Consider the following 8128-nt stretch of genomic DNA (forward strand, 5'->3'; position numbering starts at 1 on the left):
AATTTCTTACAACTTAAGGCTTAAAACATATATTATAGATCCAGACTTATGACCATTCTGCAATAAGCCATTAGTCATAAATCAGAAGTTAGAAATTGGAAATTGATCAATCACAGTAGTCAATTTCCAACTTCTAACTTCTGATTTATGATTAATGGTTTGTTATTGTAGAACGCGTGTTACAGGCTTTCTATAAGCTATTACTTAAGTTTTAAGTCTTAAGTCATAAAAAATTAACCAATCACAATCAAATATAAGAAGAATAATCGATTATGATTGGTCGATTTCTTATAGCTTAAGATTTAAAGCTTAGGCAATGACTTATTATAGAAAACCCGTTATTAAAGTTCAAGACTTTAGAGGTTAAGATATCTATCATTCCGATTCGATACAATTCTATGTATACATTTTGCTTTAATTACACAAATTCATTGCTTTAAAAACACAAATTCACTGCTTTACAAACACAAACTCACTGTTTTAAGCACAGAAATTCTTTGCATTAATAACAAATTTGTGTTTTTAAAGCAGTGAATTTGTTTGTAAAGCCTATTCTACAATATGCTCTTTCCTATGTACTGTTTCCTATTTCTTGCTTTTTGCCTCTTACTTCTTCTCCCTTTGCAATCATTTTATCGACTATTGTATTTCTTGCTACGTATTTTCTGTTTCTTTCGAAGTTCGTTAACTTTTATCTCGGGCAACATAAAACAAAAAACCGAATAAGAAACAAAAAGATAAGATGTAAAAAATAACAAAAAACAAGAAACAGAAAACAAAAAACACATTGTAAAATAAAGCAGTAAATTTGTGTTTTTTAAAGCAGTGAATTTGTATAATTAAAGCAAAACGTACACATGGATAATCGAGCTATATCGAGATTGTGTGTTCCGATAGCTGTGTCGAAATATTCTTTTTAGTTACAAGGTTGGTAGTGCTGTAACTAGTTCTGTAACTGTGTTCCATAAAGCCCATGGCACATTCAAAAACATAAGGCCGTAAAGGTGAAATCACACAGTACGGGAATTAGCATGCGGGACAGAGGATGCGTGATTCGAACAGCCAATCAGCATTTTCTATCTCTTCCGCATTTTTCTATTCCGCCTATATGTCTTTCCCACAATTGTTTGTTCGAATCACGATCAATCCTCTGTCACGCATGCTGATTCCCGTACCGTGTGATTTTACCCTAAGACGTAATCAGTAAAGTCCATGTAAGAACGTAAGGCCATAACACGTAAGCAGTAAGTAAATTGGCCAATCACAATAGAGACGGTAATACCAATAGCGAATCCAATGTTATGCATGGTCTACAATGGGCAGTAGCAGTAGTGAATTAAGGAGTAGGCGTATCGATCAATGATAGTTGATTATCCTTCTCACATTCAATACATATGCATACATATATTTCTTGGTAAAGTTTATTTATAAGCATGTTAAATCAAGAACAAATCTTTTATAAATAAAATTAATATTTCCTGTAATTAAATTTTATAAGATATGTGTAAAATAAAAAGAATAAGCAAAAGGGATTAAATTAATAATGTATCCCACAACAAAAGTACTCTGTCAACGCCTATTAAAAATAAAAAAATGTTATGTACAATAGCATTAATTTCCATTTCCACTAAAATGTTAAACTGTTAAATCTATTTTATGATATAAGGAATTCATAAATACAATATTTTTAAGAATTAAGAAATGTTTAAGAATTAAGAAATGTTTTATCAATTTATCAAATTGTCAATAAAAATTATTAATAATACTGAATAAGTTATACCTTATTGAAATTTCAATAAACTTACTTGCAATGATAACCATTTAGTTGAAAGGGTATATTTGGTTATCTTCTAAATCATCCTTTCGTTTTGGGCTATTAGTAAAATGGTTATACGAATTCCTTATAAATTCTTCCACGGATTTTGGTAACTTTGTTATAGCTTTCGATAAACATAAATACGAGTGATATACAATCTAATGTAAATATATCCTTATTTAATTATCATAATTTTGTCTGAACACTTGATTTCTGTTCTATCATAATAGCCGCATTATCAACAGCAAATCCAAGGATGTTTTCAAGCGGTATCTTTTTTTTTTTAAATAATTCGACAACTAAATTAAAGAGTTTTTCAGCATTAGCCAAATGAACTGGTGCAAGACCAAGAAACATATCTCTAACTTTTTTTTTATAGAAGAAATATATAACTACTGCTAAACACTTTTTTATTGAAACATCTATTGTTTCATCAATAATTATAGAATAATAACATTTTTCTTCTAAAATGTTTTTTTGCAAAACTTCTAATTGTTCTTTAACTAAACATTCATTTATTAGCTGTGACTTTTATTCTGCTACAATTTATATTTTTGGCAATATTTGAACCTGGACATATTAAACGCAATTTTGGTAAATGTTCCATTAACAAAAATGGCAGATTATGCTCACATAAAAATATAATTAATTTTAATTGTGATAAAAATTTCTTTTTCATGCATAGATTTTTTATTTCTATCAACAAATTTTTCTATTTTGATAGATTGTTTACGTATGAAATAATTATCTGTATGTTTACTAAATTGCTCATATCGTTTTATATGAATCAAATTACCAATAATTTTTATCTCACATATTGTACAAAAAGTTTAGTCTTTATTTTTTTTTAACCAAGAAAATTATGTTATCTAGTCATTATTAAATTTATGCATAATTTTTTTTTCTAATAATGGAATTATTTTCTTTATCAAATCTGTTATTAGAAGATAACCTAAAACAGGTATAATAGCATATTTACATAAGATAAAGAAATAAAAAAAATACATATCTTTTTATTCTAATTTATTAAATAATAAAGAAACTTACCTTTCCATATTATATCGTTAGATATAATATATCTTTTTTAATCGTAACATTACGCACTTTTTCTTATAAATGTTTTAAGTTGTTTGTAGTTGGCTTATCAGTTCAGTCTTATCTGATTTAAAAATAGCAAATAAATACATAGTAATCTTCATAAATTGAAAACTCGCGTGAATTCTTGAAAGATCAGATTAGTTGGATACTTTATCCACACGCGGAAACGCTGTATGACAAGATGCAAGGCTGTAGCCAATGAACGTGTTACAAGAGATTATTAGCTATCGCGTCAGTTAGTAAGTAAAATAAAATATGATGATATTTTTCTGTGACTGTTTTTGTATTTAGATACAAAATTACAAAATTATTTTTTGAATAATGTACCAAAAATTGTACCAGATATTGAAATTATACCAAATTTACTGTATTTTCTGCAATGTAATACCAGGGTACCAGCATAGTTAGAAATGTACCAAAGGTGGCAATAGTGTATACACTATGATCAATACGATGGAAAATTTCTACAAATTCGGCACGATTCAGCATAATTTGACTGAATTCGACATCTAAATTCTTGTTGAGCAATGTTATGTGAAAAATGTCATATTTTTGCTATAGTAAAAGTTAACCAATCAAATGAGAGCTTTTATAAATTTTACTAGATCTCAAGGGGTGCTTTCCATTTAGACAGCACAGATCGACACTGTGTAACACGGCCAAACACTGTGCTTAGATACTTAAATGGAACGCGTTTAGTTTGAATTAGATTGCTAGGGTTTACTATACAGATTGCGTTCGAAAATACAAATGATAGATACTCGATAGCATTCAGGTAGTTTTCGAACGTAGCTCTAGTGAGCTCATTAATCATTTGATTGAAAAATGGCGGATAAGGAGCGTATTGATATACTTAAAATACGCGTACAAATAAACATAACTATCATTATTATTATTTACAATTGTGATAAGTTATAAATATGATATTTTGCAGATGAATAAAATAAAAATTGTATATCAGTTAATAGAAACTTCCAATTTAGACAGCAGTTCCGATGAAAGCAGTGCAATGAAAGAATTGAGCAATAGTGAAAGTAATAGTACTTTTAGTAATGATGAAGATCATGTAGACTTAGTGTTTTTTCCTCTTTTACATTATTTAACGACTAGCCGAAAAAGACATCGTATTGAGAATTATCTTTTGGTTATTGACTCTTGGATAAATCAAGATTTTAAGGAACATTTAAGATTGAATCTGCACAAAAACTAATTGGTATGAAATATATTCATTATCGATTTATACACATAATGGTCTACACAATTATTATTATTACTATAATACATGCTGTATATAAAGTACGAAATAAATTTTCTACAGATGAGCATTTATCAAATTTTATTCCATTGCATTCGTTTGGAAAGAAACTAATTTCAGCAAAATTAAGTTTTTTAATTTTTTTATGGTACATTACCAAAACAGAATCTGCGAACTATGGCTGATAGAGTTGGAATTTCTATTTCATCTATTTCGCATTCTCCGTCGTGTCATAGCCTGGTTGATGACAAAATTAGATGTAGTGATTAAATGGCCACAAGGACAAAATCGTATAATAACGATCATTGAAGGTTGACGTGCCAAGTAAGGAATTTCAAATGTCTTAGGAACCATCGATGGTACTCGTATTCGGATAGAAAAACCTGCAGTGCACGCACAAGACTTTTGTAATAGAAAAAAATTTTTTTCTATTAGTTTACAAATAGTGATAGATGTACATATGCGGATTACCAACATTGTGATCTTTCCATAATGCGCATATATTCCGAAGATCAGAATTGTGCAGCAAATGCTGACAATGGTATATTATTTCCTGATACTTTTTTATTAGGAGACTTAGCATATCTATCTTTGTCGTGACTTGTACCACCTTTTCATGATAATGGTCATCTTACACCACAGTAGAGGGAATTCAATTTTATACGTTCATCCACAATATCTGTTGAAAAAGCAATAAGGGAATTAAAAGGACGATTCCGTCAAATCAAATTTTTTACTGTATTATATGTTACACAATTATTGTATAGACGAGAATGATGTTTATGATTTTCCTGAAGATAATGAAAAGATAAGAAAATTTTAATAATTTCGACAATTATGAGGAAATACAAGATCATAGAGTGGAACAAGATGATCGCAGAATACAACTTTTCAATGAATTGTTCCCTGAACAATAAATTACTGTAAGAATTTTGCATAATTTTCCAAATACGTATAATGTAAATTTGTAATAATGTTGATTCCATAAAATACAAATAACTATCGACAATATTTGTATCTTATATATGTAATATTAAATTCTCTTTATTAAAAATTATTGAACAATACTACTTATTTATTACATCTCTTTTAAACATTTTTTGTATTTTTAAGTGTGCTTCAATAAAAGAGATAGTAACATTAAAAAAAAATATAATATTTTCCTAATTTGTTTAAATGTTTCGCTTATAATTTATATTTTTGGCATTATAACTTATATGCTTACAAAGAGAAAATAAAATACCTAAATACTAATAAAAATAAAAACTTAAATAAAATCTTAACGCTGCTTTAATTATAGAATTTCAATCAGAATCTGAAATTTTATGGACATTTTCTTCGTCTTCTACAAGTTTCTTTAACAATTCGTATTTTAATTGTTCAATTTCTAATAATTCCATATGACGGGTTTTTTTTTCTTTTGTTTTCTTCCTTGCGATTTCTTTTCGTTGCTCCAATTCAGAGTCTTTTAAATCAAGTTGTTTTTTTTTAACTTTAGAGCTTCTTTTTTAGCCTCCAACAAATCTGCATTTGTTTGATCTTTAATATGATCACGGTCTTCTTTGTAAATGATGTAGCCACTGTTTTTTTAGTTCTACCTTTGTTGCTACAGTTTTGGAGCCCGTCCCATGAGAGGAACGCTTACGATTTTTCACGCTAGTAATATTTGAGTTTATAAGATCATTCTTCGATAAAATTAATTTTGATGGACTGGTCTGAATTGAAGAGGATTCACTCAAATATTCTTTTTCAGAAGTCGAAGTACAAGTGACAGATGTTGATAATTTCGATGAAACAGTATGCCCAGTACTGGCACGTTGTCGCGATCCTAAAATTTCATCCAACTGCTTATACACTCTTAGTCCATGCAAGCCCTTCCCGACTTTGAATTATTGTCTACTACTTCTCTGTACCTTTTCATTAATGCATTTCATTAATCAATTTCATTAACGATTTTCCATTGGACTTGGTCATATGTCATCTAAAATAAGATAGAGTAATTGCTGTGTTAATATATAATATTTGAATAAACAAGAAAGGAATAGTTACATTTGTATCTATATCTATTATTATATAAAATATGTAGTTTGTATAAAATTGTATAGAGTTAACTTAAGAAATATTTAATTTTATTCAAAATTATTTAAATTATCACTTAAAATTCCTTCATTATTTGATGTCATGTAAATCTTTAGGAGTAAAGTCGATGTATTATTATGGACGTAGAAAGTAATATATCTTCTTTAATAAAAAAATACCTTTATTCCAAACTTCAGTAGTCTGATTCTTATTGCGTCTCATACTTTTCCTTTTTTTTTTTAGGATAATCCATCATTTCTATATTTGCTTCATACAAGCTTGTAACAGCCAATGTTGCTTTTCGATCCCAAACAGCATCTGTAAAAATATATGTAAATGTAAATATAAAGTATGGACTTATATCTATTTTTGTCAATTATTACAGATAATTATTAGTATATATACATTCTTTACTTGTAGATTCTGAAAGTTGCATTGTATTATGTCTACTGTTTTCAATGCTTTGTTAACAAGACATTTCTATTATATAAACAATTAAAGTACTATTTAAAATTTTGTTCTACTTATATCAGTTATTCATTAAAAGATAACTAATAATAAGTGAAATAAAATAGAATTCTCTTGTTATACTCACGTTCATTCTCTGCATAAAATAAAATATTATTATTCCTCTAAGAATACTGTTTTCTCAATAAAACAATCATGAAAAGAAATGTCACCAAGGAATTTGTTTATTGCAATATTTACAAATGTACATTTAAAAATATATTAATTATGCGTAGATACAATTTTATTAAAATACTTTAACCAAAAATTGGCAACCAATCATAGTGTTCGACTACGTTCTTTTGTGTCCAATCGTGGCGTATTGTTATTGGAAAGCACCACGTCCGACACTATGTTTATGTGTGTCGTCTAAAAGCCTTGATGAAAAGCACCAAAGATAAACAATTAATCCCCAGGACACAGTATAAGTACAATATAGACACTGAACACACTTTATTACGAGCACACTTTATAGACTCGGCACCTTTGATTTGAGTGGGCTCTAGGTCACATGACTGACCACTGTTAACAAAGCGCTTATAAATTTGAGTTTTTGTAAAGCTAAGAATGATTTTTCTAAAAAAAAAGACAATTCGATCGTATCATGAAAATTGTTCATAGTGAGTATATTTTTAAATTTGAATTATATAATAATATAATGTTAACAAACTCATTATATAAAAATAATATTCACATTAATAATAATAATAATATTAAACAGTAATAAGTAAATTAAAAATTGATTATATTGAAATAATAATTGATTAACTGCGCGCGCGCACGCACGCACACTTTATTACGAGAATCGTAATACTTTATCGTATACAAATATAGCAGTCTACACAATATAACGTCTCCGAAAAAATTTGATTTAATTTTTTAGTAAAACTTAATTTGATTATATTTTATGAGAAGAAGATCCAGCTAACCTAACCTAACCTGTAATTTCAACTTATTGAAGAAACTCAAATTCCTGTTGGAAACCGACGCATGCGCACTAAAAATTGGAGACAAAATGTTCAGAATCCATACTGTATGCACTTATATTATGGTCAAGATAATGGCTTATGCCTCCTGCACACCAGCGCAATGTTCGTCGCGCGCGACATGCGATATCCAATGAGTGTATAGCTTTACCGATATTTTCATTCTAAGCCCGAATCCTCATACGGGCAAACAGCGAACGCTGATTGATGAAAAAAGAGTAATAGAGGTAAATTTTACCCCCACAATAGACTTTTCACCAATCAGCGCTCTATGTTAAAGCGTTGTCTGTATGAGGATCCGGGCTAAAGGTATATTGTCATTGGATATCGTGTGTCACGCGAAACTAATATCGCAGTGATGTACCGGAATCATTAGGATGTGATTAC

The 8128-nt window shown here is 28.8% G+C and overlaps 2 protein-coding genes across 7 annotated transcripts in view; both read right to left on the reverse strand.

The window, feature by feature from the left end:
* Positions 1-2885, reverse strand: part of LOC108751570 (myb-like protein U) — an 8505-nt gene extending 5620 nt beyond the window's left edge. Inside the window, exon 1 of one of the 5 annotated variants that reach the window (XM_018491808.1) lies at positions 2864-2885. The gene's annotated coding sequence lies outside the window, so the exon portion shown is untranslated. The other 4 variants (XM_018491803.1, XM_018491806.1, XM_018491807.1 and 1 more) reach the window with 4 other exon arrangements.
* A 2573-nt stretch (positions 2886-5458) lies between these two features.
* The window catches only part of LOC108751581 (synaptobrevin homolog YKT6), a 72778-nt gene continuing 70108 nt past the window's right edge, over positions 5459-8128 (reverse strand). Inside the window, exons 4-6 of one of the 2 annotated variants that reach the window (XR_001939505.1) lie at positions 6428-6566; positions 6083-6150; positions 5459-5997 (exon numbers count right to left, since the gene is read on the reverse strand). The gene's annotated coding sequence lies outside the window, so the exon portion shown is untranslated. Of the gene's footprint in view, positions 6151-6427; positions 6567-8128 lie in introns of both variants that reach the window. The other variant, XR_001939504.1, reaches the window with a different exon arrangement.

This window comes from Trachymyrmex septentrionalis, unplaced genomic scaffold (genome assembly GCF_001594115.1).
Source record: "Trachymyrmex septentrionalis isolate Tsep2-gDNA-1 unplaced genomic scaffold, Tsep1.0 scaffold5, whole genome shotgun sequence".
NCBI lineage: Eukaryota > Metazoa > Arthropoda > Insecta > Hymenoptera > Formicidae > Trachymyrmex > Trachymyrmex septentrionalis.